The sequence below is a fragment of the Zonotrichia leucophrys genome, chromosome 5 (assembly GCF_028769735.1).
Source record: "Zonotrichia leucophrys gambelii isolate GWCS_2022_RI chromosome 5, RI_Zleu_2.0, whole genome shotgun sequence".
NCBI classification, from domain to species: Eukaryota; Metazoa; Chordata; class Aves; order Passeriformes; family Passerellidae; genus Zonotrichia; species Zonotrichia leucophrys.
The window spans coordinates 36675235-36700219 of NC_088175.1; the positions used below are offsets into that span (position 1 = coordinate 36675235).

Here is a 24985-nt window from a genome sequence, read left to right on the forward strand (position 1 = left end):
ACTTCACCCTTCTCTCCAGTGGAAATCCCACCATGTGCTACTTTTTTTTTTTCCTTTAAGTTAAGGAAATTTTTCTTTAGAGACTATTTGGATCACAATTTTTATTTACTCAAGACTGCAGAAAAACATCCTTCTGTGATCCAGTCAGCTACTGCGGTTTGCCCTGTGAAAGCTTAACATCTACATAGTTTCAAGCAAATTTATTTTGGTGTGATTGCAGCCCTTTTTTCCACCTTTATGGCACGTTGTTGATGCAGAGGAGAGGAAACTTGGTTGTCCAGTCCAAATGTGTAAAGCCTACCAATTGTACGGTATGACAAAAGAAAGTAAAAAAAAAAAAAAATTTGTTACCATAGCAACAACAAAACTCTTCCTGTGACTGGATTGAAAAAGAATATCTATCTTCTCCTCCTGAACTGTTAAGAAACTGTATCTGAAGCACTATCTGTGAGATATTCTACAGTGAACTGAAATGCATATTGGTCTATTAAGCTGAGACCTTCACCCCCAAGAAATCATTGTATTCATGCAAGGATATCACAAAACATTTTTTAGTTTTCACTGGAACTTTATAAAAATTAAGTTTAATCAAAAATATTTTATACAGAAAACATGATGAAAATCTGAATTGTGCATTGCATTCTGCTGTATTTTTGTTCCTGTTCTGTTCCAGAAATCATAGCATGGGGATGGAAAAGTTTTTGGAAAATTGAAATAAAGTCACAATTGGTACGGTATTATTTAGTTTCCCACTGAGGAATGTCAGTCGTCAAGATGATCAAGACATTATTACAGACAGAACTGCTTTTGAATTTGGTCTTTTATGCTTTTGTCCTTATAGCTGATTTTTTTTTGCCAGTTTGTACTATGTGTTTCCAGTTTGCTCCAGTAAATTGTGGAATATGCTGTGGTGGGGTAAGGATAAAGTGATGCATCCTTTTTAGATAAAATTATTTCAGTTGCTGTGATTACAGTTTGATTGTCTGCTCCTGCTTCAATGCTTCCAGCACATCTGATGACACTCTTAGCAAAAGATATTCTGAGTTTAGCGGGCTACTTCATTGCTTCATAGACTCTTCAGGAGAAGTATTTAATTTTATTCCTGTCTTGCATGTAATTCATGTAATACAAAGAGTTTTATACTCATACTGAGTCATACATTCAGTCAAACTGAGGTAATATGAATTGAATAACTTTCAGAGGAAGGTGTTTGTTTGGGTTTTTGTTTTTGTCCTTCCCAAATCAAACCTTTCTCTTTATTTGTGCATTCCCTTGGTAGAGCAATTTTTCCTTGAAATAGAAAGTGACATTCGAATAAAATTGAATCAATTTTGTTAAATTTTTCTAGGAAGATAGTTTTAGAAGCATCTAAGTTTGTTTATTTTTCTTTTTCCTCATTTTGAATTTCATAATGTGCTGATATGACTTGACAATATTTTGCACTCAAAGCCATCAAAGTTCCTAATTCCCTTAGGTGCTAAAAATAAAGTAATGTTTTTCTAGTGTTCTGTAACTTTTGAGGATGGAGAATTACTGTGCATGGTAAATACATACTAGAGCCAAGAATACAGCATTTTAAAGTATCAGACTAGCATTTTAATCATTGTGCACTGTGAGTTGCCACTGTATTTCACCTTTAAAGAGTGTCTGTAATTAAAAATCCAGTCTTTGAACAGAATTTACTCATTATTTTCCTGCAGTGATATTTAATTGCTAAGGTATATTTTTGGGTTCCGTTTGTGATCCATTTTCAGTAGGCTGACATGGTGATATCTGCCTCAAATCTACACATTAGTTGTCTACCCTCATTTAAGGCAATTGGCTGTGCTTGAGTGACTGTCTCTGCTAGAGTTTATTTCCCTCCTCCATACCTGTGGTATGATTTGGGGTAATATAACCATGGTCATGTTAGTGAAACAACTCAGCCTGTCTTAGAGCTGCACTAAAAATGGCTAATAAAGGAATTTTTTCTTCAACTGCACTGTTGTAGTTACCTAGAATGCAGGAAAGATAGAGAGTAGATCTGCTGAGCTGCTTATATGAAGTGAGAGAGAATGCAGTTCAGTGACACAACTGTAATTTTTAAATAAATGTACCTCTTTGCTGAAAAATAAGTGTTACTGCGTTCCACAGACACAGGATATACAGGATGCTGTTTGATTCTTTCTCCAACTACTTTTTCACCCCTACTCAGAAACTGTCATGCATTTTGAGCAGCTTCTGCTCTGTAATTTCATGAGCAATTTCTGCTTAACCTCTAAGGTTAAAATAAAAAAAAAAAATCCATGTTAATTATAGGATAAGAAGAAACTTTTCCTCTGGATATTTATTGTATTGTGTGGACCTGTGCTGTGGAATGGAAGAGTTTAGGTGGTAGAGATTAAGCATTTTGTGTAAAATGTGGAGGTGACATAATCACTCTTCAGTACATAAGAAATAAAACAACTTTCAGCAGCTACCATTCTCTTAGATTAGGCTTCTTTTGCATTCTATGACAAACTCCACAGTTACTCAGTTTTTCTCTGTTTTTGTATTAAGATTTTGTTGTCAGCAGTGATTGTCTGCTCTTCTTTGCTGACCTGAGAGCAAACTGACCCTCAGCCAGATATTCACCTCTGACTCTGTATGCTACATACTGTGTCTTCATCATTCAAGACACCTTCAAAGCATCAAAATTTACCAACATCCTGGAAATACTTCCTCTCCTGCTTCTTACTGAAGAAGAAAAGGCATTTCTTACTGTGCCTTTTTTCCCTTTTTACTTTCAGAGAAACCCTCAATTTTTATTTTTTTTGTGTTTTAAAATCCCTTTTATGAATTCCCTTAGAGTTGTGGCATGTTCAGAAATGTTCTTTATAATATATACTGTTCCCATACCACTATGTTAAGTCTGAATTATATGCATTTTGGGGGGGATTCTTTCAAATTCTCTGGCAAAATAGTTTTGACATGAGATAAAATGGTATAATCAGATCTATTTCTGCTCTAATTAATCTTTACATTAAAAGATGTTTCACGTTTAGCTGCAGAAGTGAAAATTCATCTTCCTGAAAATTGCCAGTTTCCATCAGCATTGTAGTTGGCTAAGAAACTGTTTCTAGGACATAAAATTAAACTGAAGGAATCTTTTCCCTGACCTTCAAACAGGCTAGTGTTACTAGCTTCCAGTGAAACCGCAGATGATGTATTTTGTGGAAATAAATTAAAAAATGATTAATTTAGGCAGACTCAAGAACAATCTTAAAAATGTAGAGAGTTATCAGGTTACAGGACTTTGAAATTTCTCATAACTTTCATATTTATCCTAACATTGCACTGGTCAACAGACAAGAAAATATGTTCTTGGAGACAACATTGACCAAAATAAACTAGAACCACAGAAGTTGAATTAGTCTGTTGACCTTGTGTATCTATGTCCTAATCTTCTGTAATGAATTACCTGTTGCTGCGCTGCTCAGGCCAGCAGTGTAAGTCATCTTATGTGTGGGGTCTCTGAATAATGAAAACGTTCAGTAAATTTGCAGGAGTAATAACCTCTTCACTGTGCCATCCAGCCCATCTATTTTTTCACATGCTACTGCATCATCTAGGTAATCCCTCATAAAACAAGACATCTCCATTTGCTGCTTCTGTGCCCAGTTGTGTTGACTAAAAAGAAGGTGGAATATTTTTGCTCTTTGGTGTTTTTGTTTTGATTCTGCTTAAGGAATTTATTATGATGATTTAAATTGAAATCCTGGTAAATTAGGTACTCTGATATAAAGTTGCAGTTATTTTTAATATTTATCTAGCAAATCACAGAAACTTTTTGTTTTGACTAAAAGATATTTTTGCTGCCCTGAATTGATTCTTTAGAGTATTGCCTGGTCATTTATTCAGTACAGCATCCATCAGAGCTTTGAAAAGTGTCAGGTAAAGGTTCTTGAAACTAAAGTTCAGGAACAGCTGTTAATGATGTGCCCTTTCCCAGAGATCTTAGCTGTCTGCCTTGCCCTTAAAAATTAAATATTAGATCAGACTCGAAACATGAAATTTTTGGTCTCTTGTTAAATTATTTGATACCTGCCAGCAGCTTCTATTATAACTTTACAAAGACCTATTTTTAGAAATTTATGGTCTCTCTTCATATCATGATTCTTAGTGTGAGAAAATAAACACATTCTGCAGAAAGCATGGGCACCTTATTTGGCTCTTACTTGCTTCCAAAGCACCTAGTGGCCGTCTTCCACTGGCTGTTGTGGAGATGGTTTTCTTCTCAGTGTTTTATGCTTTCTATTGCTGAAATAAGTTAGATGTCAGGCAGGAGAAAAGGAAGTTATACTCCTCTGATGACTGCTATATTTAAATGACTGCTCAATGTAGTCTTGGCTAGTTTGAGTAAGCGTTCATCAGTTTCCTGTACGCTTGCCTGAAAATGCAAGTTCTCTGTCTTTAGGAAGGAGCTTTTTCTCATGCTTTACTCTTTTCAGGTCTGAGTATATAGCTATAAAATTTATATTTTGTGTTTGAAGGAATAAATGAGATCCTGAACTTTTGTGCTTTCCTTCAATAGAAATACATTCTGTGACAAAGTATTCTTAGCAATAATCTGACCGTGAAGGGGCCCTGTGATGTACTCAGGTCAGATGATTACAGTATTGTAAGAATTTAGAGTAACATGAGAATTTAGAAATTAAAAATGTTGAAAACTTGAGGTAGCTGTTATGTAATGTGTTTTCTCTGTGTGAGTCATATATTCTATCTATAATCTACAAAAAGAAGTAAATATAAACATGTAAACATGGGTATAGGAAACCAACAGAATAAGGTGTCAGTAAAATGTAAAAAAAGCTGGAATCAAACGTAAATGGGGAGAACTAAGCAAAAGACTGACCTTTCCAAACAGCGACACAGGAGCTGATGATTTGATCTCATTTGGGTTTGTAGCTCTGCCCCAGCAAAGTTTGTAAGAACAGGACTGACAGCATCCTGATGGGGCAAGAGTGCAGCTGTCCTGCTTGGGACCCCGCAGCAGCTGCCAGCCATGCCCATCTTTCTGGCTCTTCTCAGTACGTAAAACAGGCACCAGTACCAGTCAGGTTTCATACTGGAAGAGAGTGCTTTTGTAATGACCAGGTAGAGACAAGAGTAGAGCGTTGGTCTTCTGGGTAAGATCTTTAAAAAGACTAGCTCCAAGCATGAGTTAGGATGTCAAAGTGTTGGGATTGACATGTTGAGTGCAGGTTGTACCTATAAACTGGTTACTGCACATTTGCAGCCCCAGTGTGCATGCTGTGATTAGAGCCTTGGAGCTGTGCCATGGTACCTGGCTTTGAATCAGAGTGCTCCTGATAAAGGTCCTCTTACTGATTACTTCCACTCAATGATTTTGACTGAGCAAGGCTTAGGAAATCAGTTTCCTTTTGCGAGTTGCTACTGTCGGGAATACCGGTTAGTCACTGTAAAACTGTTCTTAAGAAAAGACAATTGATACCCTTGCAGTGCTGGCACTGGGAATTACCAGCGTACTGTAACCTTAAAGCTGTGCAGAGTTTAGAACATTTGCTTGAGTCCTTGTGCTACAATTATTGCCTTGTTAGTAGATTCATGACCTGACATTTGCTACTGTCATCATAACAACCTCTGTTGTAAGAAAACAATATTCAAACCTGAACTGGTTCGATGCCTGACTCCTGGGAAAACACAACTGACACTAATTTACAGTCTTGAAATATGCTGGGAATTCCTGTTATTTTTCCTTGTGTTACTCCAGTCTGTCCCCTTGAGGCAGTAAGAAGGAAAAGAAATAGGATAGAGAAACTGATATATGTTGAGGAAATACGATTACTTCCCATAGGTATTCTTAAGGCTTCACTCATCTTTCAGATATTTGGGATAGAATGCAGTGGGTGTGGGGAAATCAGAGCTGTGTTTCACTGATTTATTTTTTCTTTTAATTTTCAGTATGCCAACCTTACTTAATTTTCAGGGCTCCCTTCTTCAGCCACCATAAGAAATTATTCAACACTAATAAGTATTAAAACTTCAGATTTAAGTGTTTGTTTAATTCTAAACTAGTTATTAAAAATACCAGTTCATTTCTATTTTCCTGCTTTAGTGATCAGCATTATTTGAATCTTTCATTTGAGTAGTTCTTTCAGTTAATCATCATCATCACTATAGCCCTGGAATCTATTTCTCATTTTCCCCTTTTAAAATATGCTTATTATAAGTATTTTAAAAGTATCTTATTTGTCTGAAAGTTTTTCTAAGCTCCTTCAAAGGACAGAGGAAAATTATAATAAGTGAGTCTTGAGTATTGATGTGAAATAGTTTTCTGGGTCTGTGTTTCTATCACTTCAAGGTCTCATCTTGAGATGAATGTTGCCTGGGAACTGAGAACCAGGAGAAAGACTTTCCCTTACTAATAACACAGTCTTTTTATCTCTCATCCTTACCTTAAGGTGTTTTCTGTGTCTGGGGAAGCTGGCCTGAAAATTTGAAATCCTAGTAGTGAGACCAGAGTGGATAAATATTTTCAGAGTGTTTAAGCAGAAAAGAGACAGGTGGCCAGGATTCGTTGATATTAGCAATAGAGAACAAATACATGATTAAATTACTTTGACATGATATATTACTTCTTGGAAACTATAAATACAGAAAAGAGTTGAGTATATCTGTGAGTAGATCTTGCACTAAAGGCTTACACTTCTGCACCAAGAGCAACCTGCTTCAAAAGGAATAGGATTTCAAACCTGGGAAAATGTAATTTTATATAAAATTCTCTATAATTTGGCATAAGTATATTCCTAAACCTACTTTAACATATTAAGTGGAGGGGGGAATGGACTATATTATTCAGCAGGAGATCCTGATTCAGAAAAATAATACAGAAGAGAATGGCCATTATGCCTTAGTAGGAGCCAGAGGGAAGGGTGGGAGCAGTTCTAAATGAATCTGAAAGGATTGCAAAAAAGGCTAATGTGCAAGAATTATGGACAGAAATCAAAGCAAACAGCAAGGCATCTTCATGAAACACTGTCTGCATTCTATAAAAATAATGATATTAATTGATATTCTCCTAGTGTATTGCCTGCTAATTCCCTTCAGAACCTGTAGATCTCTCCAGGGTATATATTGAAATCATTCCCCTTATTGTTTTCCTAAATTCACCTCACATATCTGTCTCAAATCCCCTCTGATCTCTAGCCTTGTACAACCTGAAGTTCACCTTCAGAGTCCTTTGCAATTCTTAACTTTTTGTTTCAGTGCTGCGGTCTTGTAGGTCTTACCCTCTGAAGCTTTTGTACCCATTTTGGATGGAATGCATTAATTTTCTTTGGAGTAACCTGTGCTGAAAACAGTGTTGATAACACAAGAATGTTTTTGGTTATTTCTGAGCAGAGCTTACACAAAATCAGGACTTGCTTTTCATCCCCCACTGCCCAGCAGTGAGCAGGCTGGGGCTGCACAAGGAGCTGGGAGGGGACTCAGCCAGGACAGCTGAGCCCAACCATGCAAAGGGATATTGCACACCATAATGTGTCATGCTCAGCAATGAAACAGTGAGGGGGAGAAAAGAGCAGGTACTGCTCTTGCTTAGGGACTGGTTGAACCTAGTCAGATGATGGTGAGCAATGAGTTTAGTTAGATTTTTTAAAAAAAATCATTAGTATTTTTTGGGTTTATTTTTTTAGGGGGTGGAAAATGCATTTACAATTTTTTTGTCATATAAAACTATTCCAATATATGACTTTTCACAGTTTTAGCGTTGCAATTTTTCTTACACAGCAGGTCAAAAAGTAAGCAGGCAATTGGGTGTGTTCAGCTGCTTACTGGGTTTAAAAAGTGATATTTATTCAATTCTACACATAATTTTCCTCATTTATTTCTTTCACTTTCAGCTCTATGCCTTCTCTCCTGCTTCTTTTAGCACTTGGAATGACTTCTAGCTTGCTTTAATTTTCCTTTCTTCTGATCATCTTTCAAAATTCCTTACAGATTCTTTTTCAGAGACTTTCAGTGTAGCATGTTCTCCAGCTGTTGTGACTTCAGTTAGCAATAAACTGATTCTTGTTCAAACTCTAAATTAAAAGATGAGGACAAAAGTATGGTGATAAGTGTTGTATTATGGGCTTTATTTGTTTGGCTGTTGGATTGGATTAGTCAGGATTCTGCTTACATGGTGCTACAAGGTTTTATGCAGTGCTTTGTAGTGAATCTGCTGGTAATACAGCAGTGTGATTTTCTGAAACTACAGATGAATAATTAGCTGTTTTTTAATATGTAGGTCAAAATTGTGAACTGATTTTTGATTAACAATTTAATGATTTCTTAATAATAACATTGTTAATTTGAATTTTTTTCATGTTCTTGAAGTTCATCTATAGATAATTCACAAATACTCTCAAGCTCATAGCTAACACCTGTTAAATTTTGATTAGTTTCAATGAGCTGCATAGTTTTATTTTTCTATTGAAAGGTTATGCAACTAGTCAGTGGCACTGAAAATTTTGAATTATGCATTAAAGGAGGTGGGTTGGTGTCACTTAAATTCTTCATATGTTTTCCATGTGATTTTCAATTTACTTCAGTATATGTTCTAATATTTGCTTTTGGATTTATTCATAGTGACTAGCTTCTTTCCCGATCTAAAACAGCCTCAAAAATGAGGCATAATTTGACCAATAGCAATTTAAATAAAAAGATTAAAGGAATATTTAAATTTTAACTTTAGCAGATGTCTATGTTCTGTTATGACAAAAATTTTCATATGTACAGGTGAGGACATGAGTATAAATAAGGCAAATAGTTGCAAATATTGTATAATAGAACTTAATTACCATTTGCTAATTGCTTTCATGAATGTTATAGCCTTTTAGTATGATATTGACAAGAATCTGTCTTGGCAACTGGCAGGAACTTTTGAAAATATTCTGTGTTTTTCTTATCCATGTGATTAACAGTAGTCAGATGGGAGGCACCACCCCATGAGTCTGGTAAAAAATCAGTGTTATTGCCTGCTATCCACTTATGAGTTTGAATTTTATTATGACCGACAGTTTATTATTAGTTTATTGCAGTTCTTGCATTATGTTTTTTGTTTTTTAAATACTCCATCAAATTTATGCGAATGACATTGGGTTTCCATGGCATTGTCTGGACTGCTTTTAGGTTGCCTACTGTTTAGATGATGTTTGTAGTCTCATGCAAGCATTTGGATTTTAAGCAGGCAATTAATGTTTGAACGCTTGTTGAAAAAGCACTTTGCTACATTCACAAAATGTAATGAAATTGCCAAGAACTGGGTTGCATGTTTATAAACACAATACAGAAGTTTAAGTAACATCTTACATTTTAATTATGAGAGAGTCTCAGAATTGAAATGTAACATGAATTGTTTTCTCAGGTCTGTTTTAACTGATATGATTCCCTTTCTGCTTGCTTTTGAGAGCGCAGAAATACAGCAACCAGACTGAAATTAGTTTCTTTACATGCAGAGGTTCCATTTCAGGCCTTAAATCTGATAAAGCCTGCTTAAACTTATGCACTGGCCTTGTTTTTTTCTGAGCTGTGTACCTGTGCTCCATCAGTAATCTCAACAATCTTTCACTTCCCCTTGGCTAAATTTGAAGATTAAGAAACATGGCAAAGTTCACGAGGGAGGTGCAGGAAATGAAGTGAATCTTGGATATGTTAACCTGTAAATTTTGAGTGTCTCTTGTCAGGACACCTTAAAATCCATTGATTTCAAACAGCTCAGTTCTGTGAGTGACCAGGATTCACAAATACCTCTGTGTTTTTTTCCCCCTAGTAACACATGAACTGCCAGAAATTAAATAGAATTTGCTTTCTGTGTCTTCCTTTCTCCTCCAGAGATTTGGCCCTAAACTATATGGCAAATACAGGAATAATGTTCAAAATAGAATTGTAATGCATTTGGCTAAAAAGAGGAAAGAATAGGTATGCCTAATAATGCCTACAACATATTTATTTCTTCTCTCTTCATGGGAGGCAGCAGCCCTGTTCATGGTTCTGAAAAGATTCTGCATTTTTTCATAATGTTAATAAATTGTGAAAATAGGTTGGTTACAGTAATGTTTTGTCTGGGCAGGTCTTGGCATTGTTTACTGTATTTATTAGGGTTAAGGAAAGAGGGCAGGAGGATGCACTAGGAAAGAGTAAGTCTCTCTAGTGGTTTTGCAAAAGAAAAATTCCAGTCTTTTTAATTTATTTGTGAGATGTAGTGTGACTGTTAAACCCCAAAGCAACACCACCTGATGTCATGAAAGTTCCTGCAGGGACAGACAGCACTTCTTGCAATGAACTGACTAATTTCTGAGAAGGTCTGTATGACTCCTGGAAGTTCAAAGTGCTGCTCAATTCACTTCCTATGAGCAGCTTTCACTGATTGTTCCTTGTGCAGCAGCTGTAAAACAAACAAAGCTGAAAGCAGAGAAGCTTGTGAATTGCAGGCACTACTGTACCTTAATGGCTCTGTGTGGAACCAGTGCCTTAGAAAGACAGTTTGAAGCTATCACCTTTCCTTTTTGATAAAGCATAAAACTACCCAAGCTCTCCTGTAGTAATTACATTATCTGCTTCTTAGCTTTTGAGCTGTAGAAATACTGACCAAAACCAGAGCTCTTCCAGTTAATTCAGCGTAGCTGTATAACTTCTGAAATTTGTTTTAGTAACACCAGCACTAGCTGGAATTATTTTGTACTTAATTTGTGTTGACTCTTAGACAGTAGCATTCTGAATTCTCAGAGGGATTTTGATTGAAAAGTTGTCCATGGCACTGCTTTATTTGTGTTCTAATGTTTTTAAGAGAAAGAAATAATTTGAAATGTAAGAGCAATATTTTATAAGCTTCAGGTATGCTAACTCATTTTCAATATGAAAATTCAGCCTGACGCAAAGTCCTTAACTGGCCTTTCTGTTTACCCAACACTACTGAAATTTGGCAGACTTCAGTCTTTTTTTATTTCTTTTCAGCAAAAAAATGTTCTGTTGTTACATTTTCTCCCTATTTTGCTCATTATAAACATTGTTTTAGTCTCCTCTACACTATTACCTTATGCTCCTCTAAGTTAATATAAAAGGACTGACTGGCAGTGAACACATTTTGTTGTGAGTTAATTGGCAGGCCTTGTGTCAACTCTGCTGCTCTTTCTGTCATCTAGAAAACTTCATTTACCTTGCATGGCAGTGCTATGGGTTGCCATTGTTGCAAACTGCTCCCCCCCCAAAAAAAAGCCAAACCAAAACCAAACCATAAAAGCATGGTAGAAAAGCAACATGGAGATGTGGTCATGTGGAGAGGAAATGTCTATTCAAGGATAAATTTGGAAAGACTGGGTCAAAATGGGTCTTATAGCTACAAAAAGGGTTGTAAGACTTTATAAAGGGAAGATGATGAAAAAAAAGATGAGTTATTCAGTGAATCATCATGGAAAAGGGTTAATTAAAAGCCTACTTTTAATAATGAATTAAAATACAGGCAATAATAATTGAAATTGGAAGTAGTTGAGTAACTAGAAACTGTTAGTGTTGGAGAACTTGCAGGACAGACAAGTTGAAAAGAGTCAGTATTGCACCTAGCTGGGCCTTTTAGGGGACTATAAAGTACATTTAACACATTACTCCGCTGCTGAAGTGGCAAGTTAAAATAAAATGAAGTACAAATGCAATAGAAATGTATGTATGACATAGGGACATTTAACTGTGGGTGGGGCATTTTGTTTACATCTGGGCACTGGAGAAGTTTTGATAAATACAGATGTTGTGATAGTAGGAAACAAAAGCTAGTGAAATTACCCAAGGTTTCTAGAGTGGGTTTTTACACTGAAGAGTGAGTTGTTTTCATTCTCACTGCAGCTGACACAGGAACTTGTGTTTTTTATTTTCTAGTTTTAAATATTGGCCATACAATATTAAGGATAACAGAACAATGGAGAAGTACTGTCATGGATGTTCTCTGCTAATAGTTTCTTGAAGTAACTAGAGAGCAAGTAGGCAGAAGGCTGAATATCCTTGATTCTATTTCAGTAGATGAATGTATGTGCTAGTTGATTAGTTGAATTCTTCTGAAGTCCTGCATTTGGAGACTATTAAGAAATAAAAGTAAGTTACATTGCTCTGGGGGCGTGGATGTTGAAAACATCATATACATTTTGCTGTCTTTCAGCTTGCCATGCTTAATCATTATCATTCTCTTAGCTACAGTGTTTCAAGCTCAAGACCCTCTGAAGTGTAGACAGCACTAATTATAACACTCTTGACTAATGTTTGTGTAAAATTTTATAATTACGTCAATATTGCATCATGCTGATTAAATGTGGTTTCATATATAGAGTATCTCACCTTAATTCATTCTTCTCTTACTGCTTTTCCCCCTAAAGTCCCAGTGTTAAACTTTCAGCAGTGATTATTAAAATATAGAATGTTTTTGCATGAGAAGAAAATTGGTTTCAGCTCTTCACGTTGAATAGCGATAATTTTGGTCACTACTTGAGCATGGACTGTGGGATGAACTATTTTAGAGGACTTAATATTTTTATTTCTTAATAAAACTATTCTAATCTTCATCTTCCCTGAATTATCTTCTGTAATGTGCCATACCAATGACTTCTTAAATGTCACTAAATGGATTTTTTTCCCCCAATTTTTACATTTCTCTGGTTTCATTTAATTTTTTTCTCACTCAAATTTCTAATGTTTTTACTCTAGTGATCTTTTCTTCCATACTCTGTATATTCACAATAAGCAGATGCTACCAGGGCTAGATATTTCTGTGTGGTCACTGTAGGCCCTAATTACACTTATACTCTTAGGTGGCAGTCCTAATATTATGTGCCCACACACATGGGTGTGAAACAAAGCTTCACTACATTATCCAAGGCAGAAAGGCTGCATTGAACTGCTGCAGGAATAAGTTATATTTTAGTTGGTCCTGTGGAGACATTTCTATCAAAGTCAAAGTAGGTGAGCTGCGCATGAATGAATCTTTTGAAATTTTTTCTTATAAGATATAGTTTGGTGAGGGAAAGGCTACAGATACCTAAGTTTTACATGGAAAGATAGTTATACTGTGTTTCATGCATTTGTTTACTTTCTGTGAACCCATACATGACTTTTGAACAACTGGAAGTTGTCAAACTAGGCAAGAGGCTATTGGGAATAAAAGAATCATAGAATAGGCTGGGTTGGAAGGGCCCTTCTAAAGATCATCTGGTTCAAGCCCTTTGTTGTGGGCAGGGACAACTTCCACTAAATCAAGTTGCTTGCAGCCAGTCTTGTTTCTTTATGGTTAGATAAATGCAGGATGTCAGAATTACTGTTCGATAAAATGCTGACAAAACTGGAAAGCTGTGTCATGCTACCAGCACTCATTCCATGAGAACCTGCATGCCACCCCTTATTTCTTTGTAAGAATTTGATGAAGCTTTAGAGGGTATGTGGACTTGGTAGACATAACCTAACATATTCTCTCATTGAAAATATTACCCTCAGTAATATCTTTTCTCAGTCTTGAAAGGTTAAAAATTACTAAAATCTTCTAAGTAATTTTTCCCTTATTTTGTTTAGTGTCCTCATCTGTGGGATGGCTGAGTACTGGTTCACAGGGGTCACAAACAGTAAGGAAAGAAACCTAACAATTTAGTTATTCAGTTAAAAATATTCAGGAATCTGAAAGAATACATTCACTTGTCAAAAATGCTTGAAATTCCCTGTTGACAGTAAGTCACAACACTGATGGAAATCTTATAATGTTTTGTTATTTTAGGATAAGAAACAAGACTTGCCAACTAGGGTTTGTTTACAGGTACTGATTTTTTTAAATCAGTATAATTTCCTACTAGAAGGAAAGTTATGCCCTCTTAAGCTTCTTTCAAAGAAGTAGAAATGAACTGTATATAGAGTATATATTCACATGTATATATGTATAGAGTAGTCTTCATTTTCTTGCCAGCCTATTCCACTCTTAAATTGATTTTACTGCAAGAGTCTATTATTCAGCCTACCTGTTTCTTTTTTTTCATGTGTTCTCATTAATACATATTGAAAAGGGATAAAGGAAGGTATGCTGGGATATAATATGCAGGATTTTCTTCAGATCCTTTTCTCATTAATATTCAAGGAAATTCTGATTTTTTTTTTTTTTACATAAGAAAAATGTTAGGGTTTTTTTGGACATGATCCCATTTTCTGTTAGACTATATGTGAAAGGCATTTTTGGTAGAAATTGAGAATGCTTGCTTCTTGAAAATAAAACCTTTGCTCTTGGTGGTACAGAATAAAACAGAAATATTAAACTCCCTGCAGTGCAAGTAACACTAACCTATACATTGAACGTACCTTGAGTATTAAAAAATATTAATAGCTTGCTTCCCTTACAAATGAAGATGTAATTGTGCAGGGTTTTTAATGAAGTTGTACCATGTTCCTGTAAATTTCCCAGCTGTAGTAATGTATTTTCATATTATTATCACAGTGTGGCTTCAAAAAACCCCCCAAAAACTGTGAATAATTTAACCTCACTTTTATCTTTTTATTCTTTATTTTTGTCTTTCAGAAATGAATTCTTTTATTGCAAGAAATTGTGATTATTTATTGAGTCAGAAAGAAAACAGACTGATGTTCTCTTGGGTCTTCTGAACAACATGTAAGTTAAAGTTTTCTGTAACCCTGATTATATCTTCAATTTAGGTAGTGATTATTATTTGATTTTAGCAAGGAAACCATTGGTTAGAGATGTTTCTTAATGTATTTTTTTTATCACAGCAGCAGCTAAGTGATAGCTGTGACAGTGGCAGATTGTCTGTGGCAATACCTTTTGGAAGATATTTTTATCCCCTTGTTTTACTTAACACATTAATATTCATCAGGTTCTACTCATCATTTGTAAGCTTCACATAGGCAGATTCATAGAAGCACAAGTTAAAATCCATCATAATTGTGAAGCAAAGCTCTGAAAAAAAAATTATACAGGGCCTACCTGCTCAGCAAAATGATCTGGCACTAAGTAAGTGCCTTTATGCGTTAGCTTCCCCCCAAAATAGCAGTATTGTGACCTTTTCAGGCACAACTACACAGTGTCTGACAGAAGTGTAAAATCTGATTAAAATTTTCAGTTTGAAGGAGATGCTAAGTAGTATTAATGACCTTCTCTGACTTACTGCACTAGCACAGAAAGGGAGGCTGAAAAGTTCGTTTGCTGTTTGCCAGGGCGATGTGTGTGGAACAGTGTCGCTGCTCAGTAGCAGCATGTTTCTGGTATTGCTAGTGGAACAACAGACTTAACTTTTCTCCTGTTGTTGTTTGATTTCATTGCCGTAAGCATTTCCTGCCTGATAAAGGCACAGTTCTTGAGGTTCGTGTTGGATCTCTATTATTTGTTTGACTTTTGAAAGGCTAATTGATTCAGCTTTGTTCAAGGCATGGTCTTGGTCTTTTATGTGCATAGACCTTTGTGGGGACAATTCATGGGCTCCAGTGTTAGGAGACTGAATATCTGTCATCCAAAGAGTTATGCACTCACACAGAAAGAGGACTTTAAACATCCTGGTTTTCAGTGTTTTCAGTATGATTTCTGTCACTGTTTTTAGAAATACTCCAGTCCATGAGTAGAAGAGATGTCACTGGCTGAGGTGATGTGCCACATCTAGTGACTAGTCAGAACCTAAATGTGAGGTTTGACACACAGCCAGCCAACTTGTCTTTGTTCAGGTGAACTTTCCAACTACACTAAAAGTAAACTACCTAATATAAGATGGTATTTTCACAAATAAGTTATCAATTGAAGGAACAAGTGGTTTGAATGTGTTCAACTATAGGTGGGCATTCTCAAACTGGGATGCAAAAGCTATGCAATGGAAACTGCAGTGTGTCTGTGCTCTCTACTGAAAAAATGACAAGAAGAAGCTGCAAAATGGGTCTCTGGACAAAAAAGTTCTAGATGTGCCATCAAAATTCCTTGTTTTAGCTGAGCAGTTGACACCGATATTTGTAGCTTCCTACAGGACTAGACAGAAAGAAAAATAAAAACTGGGCATCCCTTTATCAACATCTAGATTTTTTTTTTTCTGATTCATGAATACTTTCAGTGTCATGATCAGAGGATTTAGGATCAAGGTTTTCATTGTTAGGGAAAAAAATAGATTTTTCTTCATTGTGTTGGGAAGATGAATTCTTTTATTTGATATGTTAATTAGATTTTGTGATAGAAGCCATCAATTTGAAATAAAAAAATTAAATGTCTTAGTACCATTTTATTGTGCAGACTAAGAGTTAGGTTGCAGCTGACCTAAAATGACTGCATAGCTACTGGCTATAGCTGATCAGGAAGACTCAACTTTCCATATGTGACATCCCATCATTTACATTTTCTGCTATTACAATTTTATGATGCCTGCTCCTTCTCTCTGGTTTTTGGAAGACTCTTAGTTCCTGTTGTTGTAAAAGGTTAGCAAAAGCTGTGCTGCATGCAGTACGAATTTATTTACACCCCCCTCAGTCTAGGAGCTAACAAGACAACTAAACACACGTGCCGCAAGTGTTTGGTTTTCAGCACATGCAGCAATCAAAGGAATTTTGGCAGCCACAGGGTGGTGTCAGTACTAGTGAGAACTGATCTACATTTTGCAAGAGGTTTTTTTTTCACATCAGAAAATGCAGATTAGTGGAAACTAAAATCTGTGTCCTCAGCCTTTCATCCCAACTGGCTTCCTGATAACCTTTGGGAATAACAGTGCTTTTCCACTGGTAGCTAATTAAACACAGTTCTCTCAGGGAAGCTGTATGCCACAAAGCCTGCAAGGTAGAAATTTGACTGTGCCCCTAGCTGGGGTGTTTTGGTGCTAGAAGTAGCTCCTAGGAACTCTGAAGGCCTGGAAGATGGCGTTGGGGCTGGAGCCCTCTGTGCTTTTAAAAGGCTTGTCTTGCTCAGGGTGCTTCACTTCTGGGGTTAACTCCCAACTTCCAGACCAGCTTACAGGATTTTTAAGTACTTGACAGTACATTGAGGATCTGTGAACCCAGGGCAGCTCATGATGTTTTGTTTTTGTACTGCCTTAATATCTTTCATTTGCTAGACTTCTGCCTGATTCAGTTTGTTCTGTGTGTTTTTTGTTATTTTTTAATCATTATTTGATAGAATAGAATAGAAATTCTGTTAGGAGTTTTATTGCTGTGTGATTTGGGGGGTGAAAATATAATGATCTGAGTAGTGCTGATAATAATCCAGGTACATAATGTTTTAAAGAGATTTCATATGGATATTGTTCTTCAGCTGAAAACATTGTTTGGGAATGATTGATTTAATTATTTTTTCTGGTTAGAGTCTTGGCTTCTAACTGGAAGCATTTTATGCTATGTAGTTACTTGAGGCACTATTATTTTCAATTCAACAGGAAACTGCTCTAAGTAAGAGCACAGAAATGAGTGACATTGTGTTAGGGGACTGCATATCTCAAAATACACAGCTTCAGCCTGCATGCAAAAACATCATTTAGCTGTGATAATAGAAATTAGATTTCAATCAGCATGCTCTTTGTTATTAATCCATTTTTCTCCTTTCATCTGAAGAGGTCCTAATAACATGTTAGACAAATCACACTCTTTAAAAGCTGATTTGAAATAAAAATGCTTTTGAAGCCTTGTAATTTTGGGCATGCATTTTGTAATAATAATATGTTTCCTTGCTGCTAATGTATTGACGCATACTTTTAAATGTGCACAATGTTGTTCTTTTATTTTGGTCCAAGTTTATTGTTAGGAATTAAATAATTCTTCCTATTTAAGCAACTTTGTGAGGAAACCATAGGAGGTACAGTAAGAACATTAGATTTGAACATCTAATAAAGACCTTAAGTTCTAAGGACTGGTTATTAATTTGGAAGGTTGAAGGCCTGAGGTTAGCTTTTCCCTTTGAGGCAGAAGTGATGGTGTTTCAAGTAGTTATAAATCTTTGATGTTTCATCAGTTTCAATTACTGTCTGAAGGTGAGGAATTTGTAGTGTGTGCACCCAAGCCAACACTTCTGTGTGCATTCTGCATAGGAGCACTCTCATATAGGTTAGGTTTTTATTGGAGTCTCAACTGCACTACTTTATACAGCTTCACTCTAGCAGACATTTTTTGTGATTCAGAGAAAGACACTTATATGAAAGCTTTTGATAGGCTTCTGTGATTATCGTTTTGATTTCTAGGGCCAGCTTGAAGAACAAAAGAATTATTGTCAAAGATGTTTTGAATTTATAGCTAATTTAGTAACATTTCTCAGTTTCTTCTGCTGCTTTTAGTCTAGCAAATCTTAGCTACCTAATATCTGCTTTTAATAACACCCTTTTGAGGTCGGTGGGGTTGGGGAGAGAAAACAATTCCCCTCTGTGAATGTGGCTATAATGCTCTATCTGAGCATGCACTTCCTGACAGTCTCCCTTTGTGCTACCCCAAAAGAGGGTGGTGTGCCCAAAATCCTTGTCTTAAGGACCTTAAAGGGGCCTCTCAGTATTATTGTCTGCTCTCCTACAATTTTGCTGCTTCTTGTAGGGTTGATTTCACCACACACCCTTTTTCTTTTACAGAGTCTTGCTTTTCAGCATCCTTCAAGCTGTGTGAGTGAAATTGGATTGGATGAGTAGGATCCTCCGGTCCATGCTGCCACAAATGAATTGACAGCCCATGGACAAACCCCACTAAACCTGCAAAGGGTCCTCTGGATGAATGGTGCCAAGAGCTTGATATATTCCTGTCTCAAAATCCAGTAGCTTTAGGACCTCCTCATGTACCAGTGTCCAGTCACAAGAAGCTCTTTTTCTGGTTAAATCATAAAAAGCTCTTTTTCTGGTTAAATCATTAATCATTTCCATATGATGGAAGATAATTAGGAGAATGCTTCCTCCAAAGCCCCGGTAATAAGGGACACAGCCAGGTGCATCTTTGGGCAATCTTTGTGTTTTTTCTGCTCTGGCCTGCTGTGGCCATCCTTCCTCAGGAGGTGCTTCTGCTCTGATAGCCACGCTTGGGCTATACTGGGCCTGCAGAGCAGGGATGGGACCTTGCTTCCAGTGTGCTAGTGACTGACAGCTGCACTAGAGGCTCCAAGGGGGATGGGGTGTGGGGCAGAGCACTATTCCACCTTTGCTGAACTTGATCTGCCCCCTCCCACACATCCCATAGTTTTTTGAGCCAGACACAATTTTTTCAGTCTTTCTCAGACTGCTGAGGTACTGGGCTTATTAAAAATTGATTTGAAATGTATCAGGCATTAATGCCTGTGAGAAAGTATGGCTAATATTATTAGGCGTCTGAGCTGCTTCCACACACCCAAGGCAAAAAGTGAAAGAATAAAAAAAGGCTTTGCTTAGAATACATCAAAACCACATGCAGTAAATCTAGTTGTCATAAACCATCACGTATATTAAATGCAGTTTTTTATGTGCTTAAATTAAATTAACTTCATTTCTATTATTTCTATTCTTTATTTCTATTAAGTATTTGCATTTCTTAGATACTTTCATCCTCATCAACTTAGTAAGATATTATTGATGCCATGAATCACATGTTAAATACAACTTTATTCACAAAAATGAAAAGCTCTATTGACTCATTTATAGGTTTTCAGTTTTCAGACTGCACATCTGGCTGACAGTAAAATTACTACAAAATTATTTTGTCATCCTAGTCTCTTTGGAACAGGAATAAGATATTTTGGTCAGTTTATGGTCTTGGCATTTAAAATATTTCTGGTAGGTACGATGTGGTTGATACCAAGCTGAAGCTTCTTAAGTTATATCCTAAGTGTTGGCAAATGCCTTCCCCCCTCTCCCCGATCCCCCACTTGTGTCCTTAGAGCTTTGATATATTTACATACAAACAGCTTCTGAAGATGAAGAAATTAAAACATGTTATCCACTGTAATTCTCCATGACTGTCTTGTAAAATGTCAGAACAGCAATTCCAAATTTGGATTTGCCACGATTGGAGTGCTCTTGGTTTTGCAGACAGGCTTGAAGCACTGTTTAGCTCTTAAGCCCTTATTGTTATATGGTCCTGTCATCTTTTAGGCCAAGGAAATAAAAGCTCTCATAGGTGACTGAAAAACAGGAAAGTAGTTTGGTTTTGTATATACTTGTTATGGACTATTTTTCTGCTAAACAGAGGGAAGTTTTTTTGGTGCAGACTCAGGGATGCTGCTTTGCTAGAGAGTTTTCTCTTGTTACCAGTTGTTGCTTGTCTTGGCTGCAGCAGAGGTGCAGGGCTGCTGTCACACAGCTGGCAGCTTGGCCCTAACACAGGGAGCAGCTGTCCATGCGCTGGGTGTCAGCTGAAAGGTTGCAGCTGGGTTTGGAAGCGAGGTGTGTGCCAAGACCAGATAGCCGATGAAGCGATCTTGTTTTGATGGAAAATTTTGATAGATGTCTTACAGTACTTTGAACCTGATATACCAAAGAAGTGTAAGAGAGTTGCACTTCTCCGCAGTTCTAAAAAGTGATGTTTGAAATTCCCTATTTTTGAGGTATTGATATCAAAACTGCTGTTGGGTGCTTCTTTGTTGCTGCTGTTTTACTGGCATCCTGACAATCCTTCTCTTTGTTGAAGTTTCATTCTGTTACAATTCTGTTTGACAAATGTTCCAAACTGCTTTATTAAAAGAAGCCGGATACACTTGGTAAAAATCACTAGAGTATCTCTCATTTGTTGTTTGTTGAGAAAAGGGACGGAATTCATATGGTAAAGTTGTATCTGTGGCGTGAAAAATGGATACAAAGAATTTTAGCTCCTTATCTCTGCAAACTGCGTTGTACCTGAAAATAAATTCCAGCTTTACATATGCATTTCTGTTGTGGCCATAGTATATGTTATTATTATTTTTCTCATAAAAAATTAAGGTAAATATTTGGTAGTATAGTTTTACATTTGATGTGCACAGTTGTTTTTCTAGCATATCTGCTTCCCTCAAAGATAAGATGCCAGGCTGTGATTTATATATATATATGTCTGTCTAAATAATCTAAATATCGATGTCATAAAGAAGATGCATCACTTCAGTTCTGGTATTCATTGCCAATTTTGTTAGAGAATTGTCACTTCTGCAAATGGAAATACTTCAAGCATTGGGGAAGAGTAATTAAGTTTGGATAATGCTATTTGGCTAAAATAAAACTAAACTAATTTCTTCACTAAATTCAATTCCAAATCTATTCAGAGTTCTGGAATATTAATTTACCGATAACCTATCCACCACACACATAGTCACTCACTCATGTTTGCTACCTAATTCTATTTTGTTCCTTTGGAAGATAGATACTGTTCACAATCAAAAATGTCTGTGCTAATTCATTCTCAGTCATTCTGGTTATCTGTGTATGTCTATATTATATTTTTTTAAGGTACCATGTCTTAGTATTTAAGAAAACAATGCTGTTACATATGGTATGGCTATGACCACATACTTCTACCTGAAGCAGCCATATGTTTTCTCACATTGACTCCCACTGTAATGAGAATAGTAGGAGAGGAAAAGAAGGGCAAGTGAAAATGCAGGTTTATGAGAAATATCAGCTACTTAACATCATTTGAAATAGTAAAATAAATTCTGGTGAAGAAGTTTTCTTTTCTAGGTGATATAGCTAAAAATACATGGTAAATCACCAACAGTTGGCTAATATGAGTGCAAATAAAGAACACGATTGATAAATAAAGCACATATTTCTCTAGCTCATCTTGCACAGAGAAAGGCAAAGGTGCAATAAAATAGGAAACACCTGAAATTTCACAAGGTGATTAACACAAAATAATTAAATGCTATGAATTGTTTTATTAAGCAGACATTTTATTGAACAGTTACCCCATTACTGTTGCTGTCACCTACATAAGCTTAGATCACAATAAACTCTGCATTGTTTTCTACCAGATATGCACAGATCTTAATTCATGGGGGGGACCTGTGGCTGGAGTCATCTGTGAATGTTATCATGTGAAAAATACAGCTACTGCCACCCTAAACACAGCTGAAATGAATCAGAGCAGCAGCATAGCTTTAAATGTCCCTGCTGCTGCACACCATGAACCTGAAAATGGATCACTCCTGTTCTCCAGAACACAGCTAAAACGTCTCAGTAACAGAATGAGAGAGCTTCCACAAGCTGTCTCAAGGCTCTGAGGGTATAATTTTTGGAAAGCTCCTTGGCTGAGCCCAGAGTAGTAAAGATTGGTAGCACTTTCTGTAATGGTCTGCAGCAGCTCTTTTCAATCAGCCTGTGAGCTTTGAGTGAGTCCATAACAATGCAAAGACGGAGTACAACATTTTTGCATCTTAGGACACAGCTGGTAGGAATACTCTTTTGAATGTGAAGAGCAGCATTAAATCAAAGAGCTGACCAAAACTATTACTGTAACAGTTCTGGAGATAAAGAGTAGTCTGTTCTAATGCCCTGGTCTGAATTATAGGAGACAGACATCTCAATGCAGGTATAATCCTAGCTATTAGATACTCTTATATCCCACTCTTGATTTTTCTCAACTTGAGACAACTGTTTTTCTGTGAGTTTTACATGGTTTGATTTGAAAGGAAAAAAAAAAGGGTCAAAAATTTAAAGTAACTTCAGAAAAGTGGGTGTCAAAGAAATCCATTTGAGGATGCTGTGATTTTTCCTAGGGGAGTAGTTGTGTTTGAGATTACTATGAGACAAAGCTATCACTTAACAAAATATGGGATTTTACACAAGCTTCATACTCCTGGCATCTCTATTAGAAAGTACTTAAATGATTTTCTGTTTCAAATGTTGTTAACTTGGATAAATGCCCACGTTTCATGCTCCAATTACGATACATATTTTTAATGCTAATATCTTAGTAAAACAATTGGTAAAAATAGTGGTGTAAAAATGGTGAATACCTAATTTCTATTTCCTATATGAAAAATAGAAAATATAAAAGAAAGTAACTTTTGTCTCCCTTTCACTGTATTAGTCCATTTTGAGACACTTCTCAAGCTTCCATGGAAACATTTAGCCAGAGACCTGGAAAATATCAGAAATATGAGCAGCAAGCTCTGACTTTGTGCACTCTTCGTGCCCTTTCTGCCAAGCCAAAGCAAATGTATATTTGTTACTTCTCAGTGCATGTTATGAATCAGCAGCAAAAAAGAGGACAGATAGAGAAGACGTCATTCAGGGTGAGAGTGATTTTTTTTTTTTGAATTCTTCATTATGCCTTCTATTTTCCTGGGGTTATTGTCCTCCTAGACCCTAAAGAACACTTTAAAGAACAATTCAAAGCAGGTTTGGTACCATGCTGACTCAATTTCAATGTCATTAACTACTCCTCCATCTCATAGACATTCTCTCATAGTATTCTGAACATTTCTTTTTTCAGTTCTCTTTCATTTTCATAAGCAGCTGTCTTAATGGCCAATGAAGTGCAAAAGTCTCTCTTTCCAGTACATGTAGCCAGAGGGCACATCAGATGTATGAAATGGATTGAAAGAGTATCCAGTGACGCTAAGTGGTGGTGGATCATGCAAAAAGATAAAATTCTGTTGATGCAGTGATGATGGAGATATATTATACTACAAATACAGAATGAAATCTGTTTATCTTCACCTCTGCTGACAGTAGGTGTTGTGTTTTCACTAAGGGAAAGTAACCTTTGTAACCTTTTGTTCTGTTTGGATGGAGTAATTGATGTTTGCATCTGTGCTATATTTGCTCTCTTCAGAAAATAAAACCCAACAAGGCTTTCCTGAAAAATATTTAAGCTTTACAGAACAAATCAGACATGCTTTATGGAGTGCTAACTCCCTGTCTTTACTGACAGTTATTTCTGTTTTGTGTAATACTTTCCAGATGATAATTATTAAATGCTATCAGATGCTTGATATTTTCCAAAGAAGGCAGCATACTTGCCATCATGGCATTATAGGATTTATAGGATTTACCTTTTGCTGTGTTTTGTTTTATGCATTTTTTTTTTTTTTTGCTGCTAAAACAGAGAAAGTGATTACTTCACATAGAATAACCCCCCCCAAACACCTTTAAAAGCATTTGCATGTTCCTTTTGACCATGTAATAGGCTATGTGTGCTTATCCATAAATTATTCAGCATTGTTGAGTGTAAATGTGGCTCAACGGGCTTGCTGCAGTTGGACTTTCCCAATCTAAATAATTGTTCAGCTTACAGTTGGCAATTCTGTTAGAGTTAGTTGCTAGTTTAAGGCAAGGAAGGACTGCAGATGGAACACCCTGGTTTTGTTATGGGGATCCCATCCCCCAAATGTTTTGACTTCTGCTCTCAGAAAACTGCCCCACACATTTGCTTGTATACAGCATAGGAAGAGAGATGCATTATCACTGTGTATAATAGCCCTTTATTAAAGGAAATCCTCATACCAGCCTAAATATACTTCATCAAAGAAACTTAGTAAACTGCGACACCGATGTTCTTTTTTACATTACAAAAAGAGAAAGAATAAGAGTATATATATATATATAAAGTCAAAGTTGAAGTAATAGGCTACAAACCCAGAGAAGTCTGCCACATGTGCAGGAAGTTTCAAAGAAACCTGATGAATGGGATGGTAGAAGCAAGTAAGTACATGTAAGGGGTGTAAGGGGAAGAATTGCTATCTGTCAATGTATTGACAAATTGGCAAATTCATGGGTGAAATTCTACTGGAATAATAGGATCATTATATGTACTAATAGATTAGACTGTCCTATCTCTTGAATTTTTGGATTGTGGTGTGTGCAGAGGACCTTCACCAAAAAATAAACTTGTGGAAATCATGTTTACAGAAGATTGCAGAAATAGAACTTCAAATGAAATCTTGAAGAATAATGCAAGAAAGGATATGGCAGCAAAGATTTTTTTTTGTAAAACATGCTGTCTGGCTCTGAAGAACTACTGTATGATAAATGTTCTGCAGTCTTTCCTTGTGTTTTGTTTTTACCAAGAGGGGTAATACTGCTTTTGAAATGAAAAATTGAAGGAAGAGCTG

At 36.3% G+C, this 24985-nt stretch overlaps 1 protein-coding gene across 4 annotated transcripts in view; it reads left to right on the plus strand.

Annotated features, from left to right (window-relative positions):
* LRRC4C (leucine rich repeat containing 4C) overlaps positions 1–24985 on the plus strand; it is a 487017-nt gene that overhangs the window by 186192 nt on the left and 275840 nt on the right. For all 4 annotated transcript variants that reach the window (XM_064714493.1, XM_064714486.1, XM_064714485.1 and 1 more), the window contains exon 2: positions 14558–14647. The gene's annotated coding sequence lies outside the window, so the exon portion shown is untranslated. The remainder of the gene's footprint in view (positions 1–14557; positions 14648–24985) is intronic.